The sequence below is a fragment of the Cupressus sempervirens genome, chromosome 9 (genome assembly GCF_028749045.1).
Source record: "Cupressus sempervirens isolate cs-2001-9-10 chromosome 9, ASM2874904v1, whole genome shotgun sequence".
Classification (NCBI taxonomy): domain Eukaryota; kingdom Viridiplantae; phylum Streptophyta; class Pinopsida; order Cupressales; family Cupressaceae; genus Cupressus; species Cupressus sempervirens.
In genome coordinates this window covers 682,894,634-682,917,891 of record NC_143126.1, presented here as the reverse complement: position 1 = coordinate 682,917,891, position 23,258 = coordinate 682,894,634, and positions in this window count along the sequence as shown.

Below are 23,258 nucleotides of genomic sequence, written 5' to 3'. Positions count from 1 at the left end.
ATAATGATAATTTATCTTCTGAGTGTGAAGAGAAGGATTCAAATTTTATTGAATAAGATGATTATATTCAACATGAGGAAGATGGATACATAACTAAAAATGAATTATGTGATAATATGTATGTGAGTGTAAAATTTTACAACAACCGTATAGATAACTCTTCCTATGATGAAAATGAAAATGAAAATGGAACACCTAGTATTGAGGTATTGTACATGTTGGAAATATAAGAGGAGTAATTGAGATGGGAGGGGTGAATCAATTGCAACTAAAATAAATCCTAGATCCATTAGATTTAGTACAAACCAAAATAGTACTCTGATTAAATTGTATTATGCTGTAAGTCAGTAAACATACATGAACTCAATTTACTCTACCAAATTTTGTAACTTGGGAATAACTAAATAACTCAATAACTTCTTAACATGAAAATATTTGAGATATTATCTTTGATGAATTGTATTTAACTTAGTTGTATACAGATAAAATAAATAGCATGAACATAATTAACACCAAGATTTAATGTGAAAACCCAATTTGGGAAAAACCACCATTTACAACTAGTTACTATTTTCATTCTTCTAAAGTGAGCCCTATTAGGAGCCAACCTAGTTAAAGGTTACAAAACACACTATTAGGTGTAACCTTATCAGAGGATTTTATCAAACTGTTAGGAGTGGCCTTGTTAGAGGTCTTTAGACAATTCAATTAGAAATGCCACCTTGTTAGAGGATTTACAAATAGCTATTAAGGCAAATTGGTTAAGAGATTTAGATAATTTATACAATTGTAAGAGAGTAATAATGAGATGACCTAATTTCTAATGCAACTAAATTGCTAATTACAGATCTCAATTCTAGATTTTATATTTGATCCTTCTTGATTGAATGTATCTTTACAACTCAATAAGGATATTTTCCTTATCCTTCTAGTTTTCTTCCTCTAAGCATCATCAACTCTTCTAATCACTTCTACTTATTCTTTTTATTCAATCCTCAACTTGAATTTACATTTATATCTTACACATTATCAAGTTAGATTGAATAGAACTTAGGATAATTAATATTCATCTTCTCAGTTGGCTAGAACCAATGACTAAATCAATTAAACTCATTATGCCAAAACAAGAAAATCCTACATTATTCAACCATGCTTGGTAGACAATAACTTAGAAATGATTTTCTTGTGTTAACTAAGTGAACTTAGTTAACACTACATAATTATGAAGTTCCTTTGGTAACCAAGTTAGCTTGGTTGACACTGGTTCCATCCAAAATTATCTTTATTAATCAAGTGTCCTCGATTAACACTCAAATTTTGCAAAATTTCCTTTGAAGACTGAGTGAGCTTAGTAGAAACTATCTTAGGAAAACTCTGGAATGCTTCGCAGACACAAAAAATTTATCTTCATTACCCAAGTGAGCTTGATAGACATACGAAACTAGCTTCATCGCCTGAGTGAGCTTGACATAAACTATCTGGCAATGATATGACATTTTTTGTAACATAAAAGACAATACATAATTAACTAGTTGTTTCCAATAATCCCCCTCTTTTGGCATTGATGGTAATATAATGAAAATTTTAAAACAAGTATAAAATAAGGAAAATATCCTTAGTTTCATTCTGATTCTCATCCATGAGAACTCAACTCCCTCTATTAGTGTGAACTCCCTTTGCCTCCAATTTCTCCCTCTATTAGCAAAACTCTACCTTCAACATCTTCTTCTAATAGAAAACTCTCCCTCTTTGACATTTCCAAACAAAATTTCTTTTGATATGATAGCCAAACTCTCCCTCTTTGACATCTCATGTGAAAGACAATGTTTAGTGAATATCAATATACATCATGTACCGATTCATTTGTAATGTGCCTTTATCAATACTACATCAACTATCTAATCTTCAACATGCTTTGGTTGATACATCACTAAATTGTATTTAGTGAGCTTTAGATAGGGGAATGACCTCTAACTTACCTCTTAGATGCAAAAATGCATTCTTAGGTAATGACTTAGTGAATATATCTACAATTTTCTCTTTTCTATTAATATATTCCAATCTTACCTCTTTATCTTGTACCAATTCTCTCAAAAAATGATATTTTATAGCAATGTGCTTGGTTTTGGTATGCATCACAGGATTCTTTGATATATTAATTGCACTAGTGTTATGATAGAAGATAACCATTGGATCCTTGATCTCTATTTTCATACCTGCCAATAGTTGTTTGAACCAAATAATATTGGAACAATTAAATACTACTGCCACATATTATGCCTCTATTGTGGACTAAGAAATACAATTTTGCTTCTTGCTTGTCCAAGATACTAGCCCTTTTACCAAGAAACACTGCTCCTCTACTTGTGCTTTTTTTGTCATCAACACTTCCTACCCAATCAATATCTATGAATGCTTTCAAATCCAAGTTGTCTCCTTTTTTGTACCATAGTCCATTTTCTTTAGTACCTTTTAGATATCTCATGATTCTCTTGATTTCCACCATGTGATTTTCTTTAGGATTTGCTGAGAATCTTGCCACCATACCAAATGCTAATGCAATATCAGGCATTGTGTGCACTACATACTACAATTTTTCAATCATTGTTTTGTATATGGTTTGATCTACCTCTTTTGAATCATCATTTTTGGAAAGCTTATGTCTAGTAGACATAGATGTTCCAACAAATTTTGAGTCTTACATCCCAAACTTCTTCAATATATCCTTGATATATTTGGATTGAGTAATATAGATACCATCTTTCTTCTGCTGAATTTGTAATCCAAAAAAGAATTTTATCTCTCCAAAAATGGAAATATCAAATTCTTTACTTGTCTCTACTAAAAATGCCTTGCATAAGTCATCATTTCCTATAAATAAAGTGTCATCTATAAATATTTCTACTAACACAATATTCTTGTCTGGTTCTTCTTTGATATATATATATACTGTTGTTATCATTTATTATTTGAAAAGTAATTTTCATCAAGTAATTATGAAGTCTTTCATACCAAGCTTTGGGAGCTTTCTTGAGACCATACGAATCATTATGTAATTTAAAAACCATATCTCTCTTGCTAGGATCTACAAAACCTTGAGGTTGTTCAATGTAGACTTCCTCATCAAGAATTCCATTTAAGAATGTAGATTTTACATCCATTTGATAAAATTTAAATCCTCTGTATGCTGTATATAATAGTAAAGTTCTAACAAGTCCTAATCTTGCAACAAGAGCAAAATTTTCACCATAATCAATACCTTTTTCTTGAGAATAATCTTTACAAACTAACCTTGCTTTATTTCTTGAAACTTCTCCATCTTCATTTAGCTTATTTTTGAATACCCACTTTGTACCAATTACATTTTTATCCTTGGGTCTAGGAACAAGAGTCCAAGTCTTATTCTTCTCTATCTGTTATATTTCTTCATTCATAGCTTCAATTCAACTTTCATTATCCAAAGTATCTTTAACATTTATGGGTTCAAATTTAGTAAGAAAATATGTACCTTTCAATTTGTTCCTTGTCATTGTTCCATGTGACTTGTCTCCAATGATCTAATCAAGTGCATGATGCTTTCTAACATATCTTGCTAACATAGGTACTTTGGATTTAGAACATGTTCTATTAACCTCTTCATGGTTTTCTATGTTAAGTTTGGGTCCCTCTGTTTGTGACTCGAGTCCTTTTGACTCAGTTTGCTCAAGCACCAGCTCGGTAGTATCTAATTGTGACTTGGATCCTTTAGACTATGACTCGAGTTGCACTAGATGCAACTCAGTAGCTTTTGAAGATTTTGGAAACTTGAAAGTTGAAACCTGCTAACTTCCAAGTAGATTTGGTATAGTATCAAGTTTATAATAAATGAATTTTCTATAATCCTCAGGTTCTTTGCTGCTTTCCTCTTCACTCTTTTTTGCAAATTCATCAATCCTCACATGTGCACTTTCTATGATCTTGTGAGTAGTTATATTGAAAAATTTATATGCTTTACTTCTATAGGAGTATCCTAGGAACATGCCATCATCACCATTGACATCAAATTTACCTTTCCTAGATTCCTTTAAGATATAACATTTTCTACCAAATACTTTCAAGTAACTTACATTGGGTTTGTAGCCATGCTATATTTCATAAGGAGTTTGATTTGAGTCTTTCTTCAATTGTAGTCTATTCAAGGTATGTACTATAGTACTAATTTCTTCCTTCCAATATTTCATTGCAATACTCTTTTTTACCATTAAGGTTCTTGCACAATCCATGATGGATCTATTCCTTCTTTCAGCTATACCATTCTACTGAGGTGTACTAGGGGTTGAACTTGTCTCTTAATTCCTTTTTCAATGAAGAATTAATTGAACTCATTGAAAATGAATTCACCATCTCTGTCTAATCTAAATCATTTCAGCTTCTTTCTAGTTTCTTTCTCTACTCTTGCTAGATACCACTTAAAATTTTGAAAAGCTTCAAATTTTTCTTTTAAATACATTACACTCATCATTCTAGAATAATCATCAACAACTAGAATAAAATAATTATCTCCACTATATCTCTCTATTCCAATAGGTCCACGTAAGTTTGTATGTACTAGTTCCAAGACTTCTTTTGAGTGATAGTCTTTGTTTCTAAAACTTGTCCTGCCCATTTTATCAATTTGACAATTTTTGCCTATACCCACATCTGGTTTCCTCAAACTATAAATATCTCTTACTCTTTTGTTTTTATTTATCTTGACAATATTATCAAAGTTCACATGACACAACCTTTTATGCTATAATCAAATTTCTTCTACTTGAGCAATAAAACATTAACTCTCACTAAGATCTAGGTAGAATAGGTTACCATTTGTTTGTTTGCCAGACCCAACCAGATTTCCTTTTCTATCTAGTAGTTTGGCCTTCCCATTCATGAATTCTACCTTGAATCAAATGTTATTCAACTATACCACACTTAGTAGATTGTGCTTTAGACCTTCAACCCAGTAATAATTGCCACATCTAAGTTCATTTGTTAGTGAAATACAACCTTTTCCCTTTATTCAAAAAGGTTCATTATTTCCAAATCTCACACTACCACCATCATAATATTCCATGTGTTCAAATTTAGTTTTATCACTAGTCATATGATGTGATAAACCTCTATCAATAATCCATGTATCATTTTTTCTAACATGAGAGATAAGTGCCATTTTTTCTCCTTCATCATTAGATTCATCTTTTACAACAATGTAAACCATTTCATAATCTTCACTACTAACTAAATCTTTAGCAATAAAACAATATTTCTTACCTTTGTCCTTGTAGTCCTTGAAGCTCTTAAAATCCTTCTTACCTTTGAGCTTACTGTGCTTCTTTTCATCTTTGTCTTCTCTATTTAGGCACCTTGCAACAATGTGTCCAACTTCTTCACAAGAGAAAAAAATTAGAGAAATTTTACCTTTATACTTTCCTTTGTCTTTGGGATACCTTCTTGCAAGCAATGCTTCAATGGATCCAAGATCACTGTCATAATTATCTTTCTCTTCACTTTTAGATTTTTTTCTTTTATACCTTTTTCCTTTTTTCTTGAGTGATACCTTAGCTTCAAATGTAGACTCAAGATTGCTAGAACTAGGAGTATAATTATCATAGTTGTCTAGTTCAAATGCTATCAATATTCCATTTGGAGCATCTAAAGTTATAGAGTGATTTGGATTACATCTCATCTCTTGAATAGTAGACACTCTGATTGCATAGACAAGAAGAAGGGTTCTAAGTACCTTTCTTACAATTGTTACATCATCAATTGTTCCACCAGAGGATTTGATAGCATTGACACTAGAATTGATTCTATCAACATATTTTGAAATATTTTCATCCTCTCTCATTTTCATCTGATCAAACTATCCTCTAAGACTTTCCACTTTGGCTTTCCTTACATTGTCATCTCCTCCATAGATATCCTTCAATTTGGTCCACATTTTATGAGTAGTTCCACAATCTTTGCCTTCATCAAATTTTGCATAGTTGAGAGATGAATAAATATCAATTATCATCATGATCTTATGACTCTTCTTCTCTATAATTTCTTCAACAATCATAGTTCCAGTAGGAGCCTTGTATTTGTTGTCCAAATTCTTTAGCCCTGTATCTCCAATGGTTTCCAAGTGTAGCCTCATGAGTTCTTCCCATGCTAAAAAGTTGTCATTGTTCAACTTTGGAATCTCCCTTCTATAAGACATCCTAATCTTTAGCTTAGTTCCTATTAGATTGTAGTGATTGATTAGGGAAGTACTGTACATACTTCTTAATTCCTTGATCGGGTTTGAGGCCAGGCTAGGCCTTGAGTGGAGGTTTGGGGGTAGAGTCCCTGAATTTTTTTGGGCCCTATTTTATTGAGATTTTGGGCCAACATGTAATTATTAATTATAACCCTAAAGTAGTAAAAATATTTGTATAAAAGGGCTTTGGTTAGGGATTGTTTTGTGATTGTGATGCAAAAATTGGTTCTTGTAGCAATATTGAGTTGTAAGGGATTATGGATTGTAATTAGGTTGTAATCACTGATTGTAATAATATTGGACTTACTATTTGTTGGACATAGCCTAGGGATTGGGTGAACCATGTTAAATCTTGGTGTCTTGTGTTTATTTCTTTGTGATCTATTCTTTTTTGATATTGTTTATATTTGCATTTAATTGTTATTTTTGTTATTAGTTTAATTCTAATAGGTCCTTGAAACCTTTTTTGCAGCACCAAAATCTCTAATACCAATTGTTGAAAATATAAGAGGAGTAACTAAGAGGGGAGGGGTGAATCAGTTACCACTAAAAGAAATCCGATATCCCGTAGATGTTAGTACAAATCAAAACAATACTTTGATTAAACCATCTTCTACTATAACTCAGTAAACACACATGCACTTGGTTCACTCTAGCAAATATTGTAACTCAAAAAATAACTAAATAGCTCGATAATTACTTAACATGAAAATCTTCAAGATATTATCTATGATGAATCTTACTTAACTTAGTTGCATACTCATAAAAGAAATATCATGAACACGATTAACACCAAGATTTAACATGGAAACCCAATTTGGGAAAAACCACCAATTGCAACTAGTTACTAATTTTCACTCTTCTAAAGTGAGTCCTATTAGGAGCCAACCTAGTTAAAGATTACAAAACACACTGTTAGGTGTGATCCTATTAGAGGATTTAATCACCCTATTAGCAGTGGCCTTGTTAGAGGTCTTTAAAAAATTCAATTAGAAATGCCACCTTATTAGAGGATTTACAAATAGCTATTAAGCCAACTTAGTTAAGAGATTTAGATCACTTCTACAATGGTTAGAGAGTAACAATGAGATGACTAGTTTTTGATGCAACTAAACTACTAAGTATAGATCTAAATTCTAGCTTATATACTTGATCCTTCCTGATCGAATGTATCTTTGTAAAGGATATTCTACTTATCCTTCTAGTTCACTTCCTCTAAGCATCATCAAATCTTCTAATCACTTCTTCTTATACTTATTATTAAATCCTCAACTTGACCTTATATTTATATCTTAGGGTAGAAGCAAGGAGTTGGGTCTTAATTTTGTGGAAGTCTGTGAATTGAGATCATGCTCTTTTAGAAATGGGTACCTGTTTTAGGCTCGGGTGCCTAATTTGAAATTTAAAAAATGGGCACCCGCTTTTTAAAAAATCGGGTACTCATTTTTTATTTTCAAAAAATGGGTACCTATTTTTGAAAACATAAAAAAATAATATCTTTTAGAAATAGGTACCCATTTTTTAGTTTTAAAAAACGAGAACCCATTTCTAAAAATTTAAAATTTTGCTTTTTGGGAGGGACTTTATATGTTGATTTGACTTTTTCAAAATGGGTACCCATTTTTTGAATTTAAATAATGAGTACCCATTTCTTACAACATTGGGCATACTTTTTTTCTTCTAGCTCAAATCTTGGTTCGGGATAGGCTTGGTGAGACCAAGCCTATGCCTTGACCTCTCAAGATTTGGCTAAGGCATTGAACTAACAAATTCACACCTTACAATAATTTTTTGAGGGTCTTCCCGATCAATTTTTTTTATGAAACAAAAATCCATTAGAGCTCTCACTATCCTAATTTCAAAAATATAAATTTTATAGTGCTATGATTTTATTTACTATTTTTGCATTAATTTTTAACAAAAGGTGGTACCTAAATGTAAAATAGAGAAGTTCACTAAAACTTATATAACTTTATTTATTTTATAATTTTTCTTAAATTAATTAATATTTCATCAATTTACATACAATTCTTTTGCGGTTAAAAATAAGAAATTTTGAAAAAAGTGGAATTTTGTTCAAATTATGGTGTCCATACACAAGAGGTTTTAAAATTTACCTTTATAGCCAATTAATAATTAATAATAAAATAAATTATTCAATAAAAAATTAAGAAAAAATATTGTCATCAATCTTAGGTGTATTAGGTAACTCCCTTTAAAAGGATTTATGAAAATTCATTTATTTGTGTCAAATTATGGTGTCCGTACACGAGGGTGGTATGGTCCTAAAATAGGCATTTTGAAAAAGTGGTTTTTAAAGATCCATATCAAAAAAAAAATTTGTTATATGGGTATACAAATAAATTTCATATTTAAAAACTAGATTTCAAATACAAAAAAAAATTATTTTTGAAGTTTTTTTATATTCAATCTCTAAATGCCTCAAATTTTGACATCAATTGACAAGAAATTTCAAAAATAAGAAAGACACTTCCACTTTTTGCCTAAAAGTGAGACCCAACTTCTTGCATTCACCCCTTACACATTGTCAAGTTAGCCTGAATACAACTTAGAATAATTAATATTCATCTTCTCAGTTGGCTAGAGGCAACAACTAAATCAATTGAACTCAATATGCCAAAACAAGAAAATCCTTTGTTAGCTGACCATGCTTGATAGATACTAACTCAAAAATTATTCTCCTGTGTTAACCAAGTGAACTCGGTTAAAACTACATATTCACAAAGTTCCTTTGGTAACCAAGTGAGCTTGGTTAACACTAGTTCCATCCAACATTATCTTCATTAACTAAGTGAGCTTAGTTAACATTCAACTTTTGAAAACTTTCCTTTGACGTCTAAGTAAACTCATTAGAAACTGTCTTAGGCAAACTCTATAATGCTTAGAAGACACAAGAAACTATCTTCATCACTCGAGTGAGCTTGACATACACTATTTAGTTATGATATGAAATTTTATGTAACATGAAAGCCAATACATAATTAACCAATTGTTTCCAATAGTACAAGGAAGATGAAATATGTTGTAGTAATGATAATGATTTTTTAGATTGTTATACTAATGGTTCTACTATTATAAGTTCATGTCATTCAGATAATAATCACAACCAAGAGGAGAAGATTTGTGAGGAAGTCTTCTTGAACCTTAATGAAATTTTAGCTTTGTTAGCTTGTGATTTGAAAGGTATATAAGTGTTTCTAAAGATGCTCATGTTTTCCCTTATAATGTTTCTTCATTTAATGAAGTCATTTCCCCAAATTTTGATGTGGAAAGAGTTATAGAATCAAAACCATCTTTGTCAAGCTTTGGAGGTGTATATGATAGTACCTTAAATGTATGTGCACATGACAAATTATTAGATGTGGAGGATGTTATTAAAGGGAAATTTGCTACCGATTAAAATTCTTCACCTATTGGTGATGCTACAATAAGTTTTGATACTTCATATGATGAAAAGAAAAATAGTGGAAGTTGTGAATCTAATTATGAGTTTCCTTTTTGTGCTAACAAATCTTGTGATGATAAGATTAATGAGTTCAATGTTCACTCTAACAAGTTTTTAGATGAAGACTATGACTATGATCAAAATATTTTGTGTGAGCACTTTCATGATAGTTTTTCAAACTTGGTAACTAATCCAATGTTTCAGTGTGAAGAGGTTTCAACACATGATAAATCTGATTGAATGCATAATGAGACTAAAAGTGAGTAGTGATCAGATTTCACATACTCTTCACATCTAGGTACATAAGATGAGTTGTAAATTAATGATGAATATGATTCTTTAAATGAAAAAGAGTATGAGCACTTTGTGTTTCTAGTTGATAGCATGCATGAGTCTTTTGAAAATGGTGACTCTCAATTTGATTTTGGAATTCAAGAGCATGCTGATATGCATTTTCATAGTGTGCAATATGATGAGAGTGTTTCAAGTTTTTATATGCACTATGAAATTAATTTTGTTTTACCTAATTTGATAATGAAGAATTATGATGTATTTGGTGAAACTATTGTGAATGACACTTACAACTGACCTCAAGGAGATGTAAATGAAAATCATGTGTTTGACATAGGTAAGAAGTTTTGAGAAGTCCTGGTGGCCCAAGGTCATCATCTTGTACAATTAGAGTAGGTTTTCTATTTTCAATAAAGCTATTTGAGAGTTTTTATTGGTGTGGTCTACTTCTCCTAGAAATTCTTAATCCTTTCCATGCACACAAGGGACATGCATGCCCAGACAGAACCACTGTTGGCCTGATTTTTCACCCAACCAAAAGTTTTGAAATACTTTATGGAAATTAGGAAGAAAATATGTTTTTGTTGCATAGGGTTTCTAATATTATGTGTTTTTCTCATAAAAACCATAGAAAATAGTTATATCCTATAATTCTGATGAATTATTCATAAATTGACATGCAAGTACGAAATAGGGATACATCAAAACCATAGTTATTCATTTAATTTTTCATATCCCTTGGTTCCTTGGCTATTTTTCATATTAAAATGGTTATGCCTCTATAATGTTTTAAGTTGAGATGTTGCAAAGCTTCTTTGGTCACAACATTGCCCCATTTTGAATTCTAACTATTTTAGTAGTTGCAAAGATGCAAAGCAGTCAGTCAAATGGTCATCACACCCTCTCAAGTGTTAATGATAACTGCAAGGTCAATGTTACAAAGGTATAAAAGTGTGACATGTGATGAGGATCAACTAATAGGGTTGAATGGCCATAACCATGTTTTAGAACTAACTGTGAAAGGAAAAAAGAGTTTTGGAGAGTCTCTGAAATGATGATACCTATCCCTATGGGCCCCTCCTTTAGTTTCCAAGAAATATCCAATGATGCATTTTTCTGAACCATTGATGAAATACAGATCAATGTATATCACTTTCTCCCTTTTCAAAGATGCATGAAAAACAACCAAAGAGAGAATGTGAGCATTGGACATGTGTCCTAGTGGGCCCATTACATTCTATGATGCAATCTTTTTCTAGCCTTCAAAAATAGTTAGTTTTAAACAATTATTGCAAGGTCATAGGGTTAAGCCAAGAATTAAGATTTCAAGTTGTGAAATTGTGATGATGATGGGGACACAACCCAAGAACAGAATGGACACAACAGAAAAGGGGGAAATTATATTAACTGAGAAAATAGTTAGTACAAATAGTACAGAGAAAATAAACTTCAAAACATGCCCTAAGAACTTACAATAGCATAAATCTGGAGATAATTTCTCCTTTCAGTACCTCCTCTCAAACTCCACTCTAAACTGCCTTTTACAATGCCAAAAATCTCCTTAAATAGACCCCGGAGGGTTAAGGACTAGGAATACATTCTAGAAAGTGCTAGTAGACATCCACTGACCAAATAAAAGGTTCCAGAAGCTGCATTAAAAGTCGGCACAAATCTAGAAGAATCCAAAAACGGTAACCGAACTTCCGGGAGGCATAACTTTTGAACCGTAGCTCCAATTGACAAACCATTTACATTTTCGAAAAGCTCTCGAAGCACTCTATAGCCCTATGGACCAGCTTTTCTTGTCCCCCATTTTTTGGCCCTTTTTGAGGTCATTTAATGCCCCTAACCTGACTTTGAAGCATTCTTAGGAGGTCTCCAAAACTTGAAAAACTGTAATAACTTTCAAATCGTGGGGCCTTTTGACCTGATTCTTTTTTTGGAATGCTCTAAATTAAAATTAAATTCATCTAGCCAATTTACACCTCCTAGTTCACCAAAATGATGGCCCAATTACATGCTCCTATTTTTTTTGAGATTTTCTATCACATTGATAGTGGAACTGTGAGAGTTGGAACCTTTATTTGACCCAAATGGGTGTCCAAAAATGAAAACACATGAAACAAAAACTAAGTCTAAGTACATTTTTTTGGGTGACACAGGATTGCCCTTATACCTCTGGATGCTCCTGCATTAGACACCCAGGGTATATTGAAAAGTGACCTTGTCACTTTATGAATGGTAGAGGAAATCCCAAATGGGAAACCTCAGCTGCTGAAATCCAAGTTGAGTCCTCGATCGGCCATCCTTTCCACTTCACCAAATACTCTTAATACTGCCTGTTTCTAGTACTCCTACCCACACGATGATCTAGAATGTCTTCTATCTCCTCCTTCTTAGAAGTAGGAATTGGACATGGCTCTAACACTAGCTCCTCATTTGCACCATCATCATGATACTCTGTTAAATCTGCAATATTAAAAATGGGAGAAATGTGAATACCATATGGTAGCTCCACTTCATATGCATTTCCTGAGTCATGTTTCTTCAAAATTTTGCAAGGGCCAAATTTCTTCATTTTCAGCTTGTTGTAAGTACCAGTTGGAAATCTTTCTTTTCCTAAGTGCACCATGACTAGATCCCCTACTTGGAATTCCTTGTCTTCTCCTTTGATCAGCCCTAGCTTTATACTCTTAATTCATCTTGGTAATGTGTGCTTGAACCTCCTCATGTAGACGCTTGATATGTTCAGCAAATTCCTCAGCTTCAACACTTGTCCTCTCCCCTTGTTCTTTCTTCCTCAATTCTAGTGCAGTCCTTGGGCTATTCCCATATACAATTTGGAATGGTGATTTTCTAGTACTCCTATTTATAGAGTTATTGTAAGCAAACTGTGCTTGTGGTAGAATCAAATCCCATCCCTTGGGCTTATCTCCAACTAAACATCTCAGCAAATTGCCCAGACTTCTATTTACCACTTCTGTTTGGCCATCAGTTTGTGGGTGATGTGTGGAACTAAATTTCAAGTTGATTCTTAACTTTTTCCACAATGTCCTCCAGAAATACCCCACAAATTTAGTATCTCTATCAGAAACTATGCTCCTTGGAAGAGCATGTAGTCTTACCACCTCTTTGAAAAACAAGTCTGCAATATGGACAACATCATAAGTTTTGTGGCATGGAATGAAATGTGCCATTTTGGAGAACCTATCAACCACCACGAATACTAAGTCATTACCCCTTTGTGTCCTTGGAAATCCAAGAACAAAATCCATACTTATGTCCTCCCATGGCCTTGATGGAACAGGCAATGGCTGATATAGGCTAGTATTGTGACTAAACCCCTTGGCAACTTGACAAACCTGGCAACTCTATACAAACTTCTTCACATCCTGTGAAATTTGAGGCCAAAAATAATGTTCTCTAAGAATGGCAATGGTCTTATCTCGACCAAAAATGTCCTGCCATCCCTCCACTGTGTTTCTCCTTAATCAGATTTTCCCTCATGGAACTCCTTGGAATGCACAATTGACTACCTTTGAACAACATGCCATCCTGAATCAAATAGTCTAACCACTTGGTTCTATCTACAACAACAGGTTCTTTAAAAGATTTCCATGCTTCAACAAAATCCGGATCCTCGTGGTACAAATTCTTAAGTTCATCAAACCCAACTACTTCAACTTGCATTACTGTAAGAAACAATTGTCTCCTACTTAGTGCATCTGCAACCCTATTAGATTTTCCACTTCTATGCTTCAACACAAATGTATAACTTTGCAAGAACTCTACCCACTTCATATGCCTCTGATTCAATTTACCTTTGCTATTTAGGTACTGTAATGCCTGATGATTAGTATACAAAACAAATTCCTTTGGCAATAAATAATGCCTCCATTTCTTTAAGGCCTAAATTATTACATAGAACTCTTGATCATAAACATAATACTTCTTCTTTGCATCATTCAATTTTTCACTAAAATATGCAATAGGCTTACCTTCTTGGCTTAATACAACCCCAATATCACTACCACTAGCATCACAATCCACTTGGAAAACCTTTCTAAAATTTGGAAGTGCCAACATAGGCTGTTCAGTCACCTTCTTCTTCAACAATTCAAAACTTCTCATAGCTACTGCAGTCCATTTGAACTCTTTTCTATCCCCTCTTATTGTATCAGTTAGGGGTGCACATATGCCACTAAAATTCTTAATAAACTTACTGTAAAAACTTACCAGACCATGAAATGATCTTACCTTAGTAGCAGACCTTGGAGTAAGCCATTCCAAGATGGATTTTACCTTCTCTAGATCCATTTTGAGACCTTCATGTGATATAACAAACCCCAAATAGACTAACTCCCTTTTTGCAAAGATACAGTTCTTCAGATTAATTAACAGTTTCTCTTCCCTTAGCCTTTCAAGGACACTACGAATATGCAATAAATTTTCTTCCAAAGTCTTGCTAAAAATTAAAATATCATCCAAATAAACAATAACAAATTTTCCCAAGAACTTCTTAAGTACCTCATTCATGAGCCGCATGAAGGTAATTGGGGCGTTCGTCAATCCAAAGGGCATGACTAACCACTCATAAAGACCCTCCTTGGTCTTGAAGGCTATTTTCCACTCATCTCCTTCTCGAATCCATATCTAATGATAACCACTCTTCAGATCTATCTTTGTGAAGTACTGAGCTCCACTCAAGTAGTCCATAAGGTCATCCATCCTTGGCAAAGGAAATTGGTACTTGATGGTTATCCTATTTATAGATCGAGAATCTATAAACATCCTCCACTCTCCATCCTTCTTTGGTGCAAGTACTGCAAGTGCTACACATGGACTCAGGCTCTCTCGAATCAAGCCCTTCCTCAACAGCTCCTGAACCTGTCTATTTAGCTCCTTTGTTTCAGTAGGAGTCATCCTATGAGCAGCCTTGTTAGGAAAACTAGCTCCTGGAATCAGATCTATCTGATGACTGATTTGCCTTACTGGTGGCAACCCATCTGGAATATTATCAGAGATAATATCTCCAAACTCCCCTAGTAAATCTGAAACTTCAAGTGGTACTTCACTACTACCTTCTTTATCTTTCCTAGGAATCAAAGCATAGCACATATGCTGATGTTTCATGCCATATAAAAACTTCCTTCCATCAAGAAGACAAATCCTAGCACTGCTACATACCTTTTCACCTTCCTTTTTCATGGGCTTTAATTTGTGGTGAACTCCATCCTTTGTCAGAGAGTATGTGTTTGCATGTCTATCAAACTGCCATGGTCTACCCAAAAATAGATGGAAAACATCCATCGAAATAACATCACAGAGAACTTCGTCATGGTAACTCCCAATTTTGAATTTTACTAAACATTGTTCACTTACCAGGACCTTATGATCATCTTTTACCCAAGCAATCCGATAGGGCTGGGGATGTTTCTCCCTCTTGAGCTTCAGCTTAGAGACCATCTCTTCTGATACCAAGTTATCAGTGCTACCACCATCAATGATCATGCCACAACATTTATCCTCACACTTGCATCTGGTACAGAACAAACTCCTCTGTTGTCTTGGTTCAATCTCACCACTTAGTAGGACTCTTTCATTTACCAAGGTCTCTCCTCTTTCTACATCCTTTGAATGTGATGATTATGCATCTTCATCCACATGAGAAACCCTAGCTTGGCCCTCAGCTCTCCTATCTGTCCTTCCTTGTCATTGAGGGTATTCAAAGGCATGATGACCTTCTTCATTACAATGGAAATAGGTACCACAGAAGCCTCCTCTTCCTTGTCCATGTCCTCTACCTCTTCCTCTCTAATTTCCAAAGTCTTGTTCATGAGAGCGATTGAAACCCTCATTCTTCTGGTTCCTGCTAGTACCCACATCTTCATTTTTCTTTTGGGTTTCATTGCGGCCTCCAGATGATCTACCGCTTACCCTTCCTCCTTGAACACACCCTCATTGTCTTCCTTCAAACCTCTTATTCAGCTTCTTTTCAACTCGTAGGGCAAACTGGTATGCCTCTTCAACGCTGGTCATTCTTACCAGACTTAATTCCTCCTGGATGCTAGGTCGCAACCCACTGATATAATGAGAAACCTTCTCCTTATTTTCTTTTGCATGCCCCACTCTAATCAAGAGTCAATAAAATTCCTCTATATATTCTTGGACTGATCTTCCTGCTTGCTTTAACCCATGCATCATCTTAAACAAATCAAGCTCATAGTCTACAAGAATGAGCTGCTTCTTCAATTTGTCCACCATGTGATCCCATCTTGTGATCTTCTCATTTCCTCTTCTATTTCTTTCCAATTGAACCTATTACCACTAGATTTTGGCATGGCCTTTTAGTTTGGCCTTTGCAAACTTAACCCTATCTGGGTCCCTGATATCCTCATACTCAAAGTATTCTTCTAGTCTATTGATCCGATCAATCAACTCATCTGGTTTTAGATTTTCTAAAAATACACCCACTTCAATTGTAGGTCTTTTCCCAAACTTAGTAATGGCCCTAAAAAGCCTTTCCTTTGCATGATTTAGAACTTCCTCATCAAATTCCCCTTCTGGTTCCATTACTTCTTCTTCATTGTCGTCCTCACTGTCGTCACCTGTGGCAACATTTGCTCCTCTATGGAGCTCCTCTTGCAATGCCTGCACCTACCTTTGGAGGGCTCTAACCTCCTCAGGATTAATAGCTCTGGCCCTTCCACCATGCTCTCTTTGTGGAGGCATCTTCTAACTTGATCCCAAAACCACACATTCCTGGTGCAAACTGCCTCACAGTCGGCACTCTGTCTACACACTCAGGAAAACCTGGCTCTGATACCACTTGATGGGGACATAACTCAAGAACAAAATGGACACAACAGAAAAGGGGGAAATTATATTAACTGAGAAAATAGTTAGTACAAATAGTATAGAGAAAATAAACTTCAAAACATGCCCTAAGGGCTTACAATAGCATAAATCTGGAGATAATTTCTCCTTTCAGTACCTCCTCTCAAACTCCACTCCGAACTGCCTTTTACAATGCCAGAAATCTCCTTAAATAGACCTCGAAGGGTTAAAGACTAGGAATACATTCTAGAAAGTGCTAGTAGACATCCACCAACCAAATAGAAGGTTCTAGAAGCTGTGTTAGAAGTCAGCACAAATCTAGAAGAATCTAGAAACAATAACCAAACTTTCGGGAGGCATAACTTTTGAACCGTAGCTTCGATTGATGAACCGTTTACATTTTTAGAAAGCTCTTGAAGTGCTCTATAGCCCTATGGAAAAGCTTCACTCATCCCCCATTTTTTGGCCCTTTTCAAGGTCATTTAATTCCCCTAACCTGACTTTGAAGCATTGTTAAGAGGTCTCCAAAACTCAAAAAATTGCAATAACTTTCAAACCGTGGGGCCTTTTGACCTGATTCTTTTTTTGGAATGCTCTAAATTAAAATTACATTCATCTAGCCAATTTACACCTCCTAGTTCACCAAAATGATGGCCCAATTACATACTCCTATTTTTTTTGAGATTTTCTAATCACACTGATAGTGGAACTATGAGAGTTGGAACCTTTATTTGACCCAAATGGGTGTCCAAAAATGAAAACACATGAAACAGAAACTAAGTCTAAGTACATTTTATTGGGTGACACAGGATTGCCCTTATACCTTTGGATGCTCCTGCATCAGATGAACATCTGACTGTCAAAGGAAATGGTCTTTGCATTGTCGCAAGGGTTTGAATTGAAGTGAAAGATATGTTACAACTACGTGAAAGGGTAATCAAGATAGTTAAGGACTAAGTAGTTGTAACATTGCAAGGGCTTATTGTAAACCATGGTTAAGGTTACGATGTATTAAAATGCTTTGATCACATCTTTGTGAGGTTAAAGTTGAGGTTAAGTGTTGAGGTTGCAAGACCGTGACAAAATGAAATAGTTGAGTTAAAGGTTCAATACAATATCACAAGGTTTCATTTGTAGTTAAAATCATTGGTTGCAAAGCCGTGAAGAGAAGTGGTGGTTAAATAAAATAGTGATTGCAACATCACACTATTAGAGTAGGATTTGTGTTCGACCATTGTGAAGGGGCAAAAAAGGTAAAGAAAAAGGCATCACAAAATCACAAGTAAATGAAATGCTAAGCCCTAAATTTTAGTGATTTAATGAAAAGCTAAATTTATGGTCATCGCAAGATCACATGGGTTAGTAAATTAAAATGGTAGACAACTACGAAGTAGTGAAAAACCATAAAATGAAGAGAGTGAAATTTTGCAAGTCCATGTGGTCAATGAAGAAATATAGTTTTGAAGTAGAGACAAAGAGGAATCACATCATCATAGATATAACATCATAGTTTGGTTTCAAGGCCATGAAGTTGTGAGAAGGTGACAAGATGACAAGTCTAGCCTATCAAATTGTGACATATGGCTCTTGTTGGGTAGTTTGCTAGAGATTTGACTAACATGGTAGAAAATGATGGGTTTAAAGCTCAAATTGTAGAGCTCAAGTAGGAGGAAATAGAGCCAAGAAGGATGGACATTAATGCTTGATCTATAAAACAATGACGGTGATATGATTTTCAAGTGGAACAAAATTATATTTAGATGACTTAGATAAAATTAGATTCACAGAATGACCACCAAGAGCGAAATAAATGTTTTAGAAGTTGTTGAAGATGTACATGATTAAAGGTAGTAGAAGACAAAAAAATTAAATTGAAGACTCTTGTAGTAAGTGTCACCTACCAAATTTTGTAGCTACTTCCCTATTTTTGTCTAAATACAAAGAATGTTTTAAATGTAACATTATAGAAATATCTCTATATTTGTTTTTAGTAAGATTTTTACATTTGTCCTCCCATTTGAATCTTGTTGCAATCCTTCTCTATAAAAGGATTTTCATGATGTGGAGTAAGAGTTCTAGTATTGTTGAAAATCCTTTCAACTATTGAGATACACATGGTTGGTCCCAATCCTTGGATATATTTTTCCACTATTGTGATACCACAAGGTTGGTTCTAGTTTGGAAAGTTTTCCATTGCTGTGATACCACAATCCTCAAAAATTTTCGCTATTATGATCAACATTGTAATTTATTTTAAGCATTTAGATAATGCAATTGTCTATTATGTATTTTCTAAATTTTTGCATACATTGATGAATTGGTTTCAAGAAAATGAATACAAATCTTTGTTGAAAGTTTCAATATGAACTTTGTCTCCTCTTTATGGGTTGTTTAATTTTTTGTGATATATGTACAAGGTACATATTTTCTAGTTGCAGCTTGGATTTGAAGTTGTATGCCACAGTGTATTTTTCTATTGGGTCCAAGACTTGAGTAAATTGCTTGATATGAATTGATAGAATTGTAGGGATCGTGGGATCATTTGATAAGTATGATTTTCATTTCAAAGATAGATGTCTATATACAAGGTGAATAGATAGATCTAATATCTAGGTATATGAGTATATCTTGGGTGTCCTTGTGTATGTTCTAACTTAATTAATCCCCAATGGATAAGGGACTAATCGGCTTGGAGATTGCATATTTATTATTGTTACATATGTGGGTTATACTGATAATCAACACATTAATCAAAGTATTTTCCCTTTTATGTTGAAGAGCTGAAAGGATTTACCCTCAATTAGCTTGTTAGGTTCATAGGTCATGTTATTAGCTATTTTATGTCTATGTTTTTTTCATGAGTATAGAAGAATTGGGGTTGCAATCTACTATATCCAACTTCAGTTGTATTCTTTTGAAACTAGTACCACATGAAAGAATCTGAGGTTCACTGCCTAGGTTTTGGAGATCCTAAAGAAGGATTATAGCCTTATACTTGGCCTCAATGTCTAAATAAGTATGTTGAACATGGGAATTAACTACCCCTAGACGTATTCTATTCTCATCATTGGGTTTTTGAAACCTGACATTTTAAAACACCAACACATCCAACACTACATAATCATTTTTTTCTTCTCATGCTATTGTTGTTGGAATTACAAGTAGGAAATGAGTATACTTTTTAAGGGAGGGGGGGGGGGGGGGTGGGGTGGTGAATCAGGAGTTTAAACTTGGACCCATAAAACTTTCACCATTCATTAGCTGCATTCAATTTATAAACTAAAATAACATGTAAAGTAAATGCATCTAAAAAATTTAAGTAATCAAACACACACACACACACACACACACACACACACACACACACACACACACACACACACACTCACTTGACATAAAATATGATTACCCAAAAACCCTCCAAATGAGAAGGTAAAATTGGGGTGGGGATTACACCCATAATTCTTAACTACTACAATTGTAAAGTGTAGCCAATTAAGGATACAATGGTTTGACCTAAATCATGATCTACCCTGTTAAAGGCTTACAAAGATTGTTAAGTCCCACCTTTTTAGAGGATTTCAAAACCCTATTAGAAGTGTGCCATGTTAAAGGACTTTAGGTCATTCACTTGGAATGCCACCCTATTAAAGGATTTGGTGAAGCCTGTTAGGACTACTTTGCCTAGGAGATTTAACTGAAATCACCTATCAAAATGTCTCAGCATAGATCTTGTACTTGGTACTTGCTTGCCTGATAAAAGATCACCTCTATCCAGTCTTTGATTAATCTTTCATGATATGATGTATCAATGTTGTATCCTCTATCCACCGTTCTTCACTTAATTGATTTGCAATTCACTCTTACTGCTAAGTCACCTTGAATGCTCTACAAACTATCTTGTTCATTCCTTCAATTCAATCATTCACCCCTTTACAATGCTCTCAACTCTCTTTTTAAAAATTTGGGCTTTATATTCCTTATAAAGACTTTGGTGGATTAGGGTTAGGTATGAATCTATGACTGAGATTCATCTATTTTTCTGCTTAAACCTTCCCATCTTCTAATTGGCTACATGTAATTTGCATATAGATTTGTCCTTATCTCTAAAAGATCAAAAACTATCCTTAGGTCAGCTCAAAAATATTTTACAAAATTGTTTGTGCCATAACAAACAAATATGTCCAATTTGTGTTACTCAACCTATGTATTTATTGATTCTCAACATATACTGTAATTTTACTTCTGACCATGAATCATGATCTGCCTTGTGAAAGGCCTACCCTATTAAAGGCTTACAAAGACTATTAAGTCTCACCTTGATAGAGGATTTCAACACCCTATTAGAAGTGTGCCTTGTTAAAGGACTTTAGGTGATTCACTTGGAATGTGACATTGTTAAAGGATTTGGTAAAGCTTGTTACCAAGGACTACCTTGCTTTGGAGATTTAACTAAAATCACTTGTCAAAATATCTCAGCATAGATCTTGCAGTTGGCACTTGCTTGCCTAATAAAAGATCACCTCTATCCAATCTCTGATTAATCCTTCATGATCTGATGTGTTGTATCCTCTATCCCCTATTCTTCAGTTAACTAATTCTACAATTCATTCTTACTACTAAGTCACCTTGAATGCTCTAAAAACTATCTTTTTCACTCCTTTAATTCAATCATTCACCCCTTTACAATGATCTCAACTCTCTTTTTAAAAATTCAGGGCTTCGTCTTCCTTATAGAGACTTTGGTGGCTTAGGGTTAGGTATGAATCTATGGCTAAGATTCATCCATTTTTCTGCTTAAACCTTCCTATTTTTTGATTGGCTGCATGTAATTTGCATAGGGAATCTGCATATAGATTTGTCCTTATCTCTAAAAGATCAAAAAATATCCTTAGGTTGACTGAAAAATGGTTTACAAAGTTATTTGTACCATAACAAACAAATATGTCCAATCTATGTTACTCAACATATGTTGTTACTGATGCTCGACTTTTATTGTAATCCTACTTCTGAGTCGGCACCTAAACTACTTGACATCTACTATTCACTTTGCACTTGAATCACTCAACATGGTCTATCTGCTCAACACTTGAGTGACTCAGCACATAAGTGACTTGGCACTCATTGCAACTTAGCATGGTTTAATATTTACATGTTGTACTCGACATGTATTACTAGTTTGGCATGAACTAAGTAAATAAATTAAGTGTGTTGATACCCAATTGTCAAAACCAATTTGAGATCAACAATTGCAACAAATCTTTGTACAACACTTTCTCATTGAATATGACATATTGATTTCTTATAATTTTATAGTTTAAAAATCCCAAATCCTATAACTAAATTCATTTATGCCATATCCAATAAATACACATTTCTTTGACTTAACTTCTAGCTTGGTTCTATTTTTAGAATCTATATGTGCAAATGCTTCACAACCAAAGGTTTTGAGAAAAAAAAAACTCAACTTCTTATTAGTCCATGCTTCCTCTAGAATACCATAACCCAAAGGAGTAGAGGGATCTCTATGAATCAAATTTACAATAGTATTGACAACCTTCACCCACATGTTTAAGGGAAACCCAACATGCAACCTCATGCTCATTGCATATGCCATTATTGGAGCAATAATCTTCAAATTCATTGCCATGGCCACTATCCTACAAGTCAAAACACAACTAATTTTTTTTTTTTTAAACATGAGAGAAAACTGAAGATAAGATACATGATCTATCCTTAACTTGGAGGTGATGAAGTAAGATAACAAAATGAAGTTGTTTTACTTGAAAATCTAGATTTCAAGCTCCCTATGAGGGGGATACCTAGTTGCTAGTTACTGAATGCAAAACTACATTGAGATGTTATGGTTATGAGCCCTTAATATTCTACACTCAATATGAGTCACTCTAATGTGCAAGTATAATTCAAATTGTGTCAATATAAGGGTAAAAGATCTAGGGATTACAATGAAAAGATGTCTTATCAAATAATCATTTTATTTCTATTAATATTAGGATTATCTTTATATTAATATTAATATTTTTTATTTTTTATTATAATTATAATTTTATAATCACCTATACCTTCTATTCTTTATATACATCTTTTATTTTAGTTGTCAACATTATTATTATTCAATATTAATATTAAATTGCTATATTTGCAATAATGTTCAATTAATTATCGGATTGGAACTATCACTAATCCTATACTATCTTACTACAAACTTATATCTTCATCTACCATTGCCAATAATAATAACAAGCAATTAATTAACTAACATAAATAATTTTAAAGTTAAATTTCCTATCTACCTATCTTACCTATGCTACCCTTTTCAAATATTAATCTAAAGCAGTTATCCACGACACTCCCCAAAATAATCCTTCTAAAACTAATGTAGAC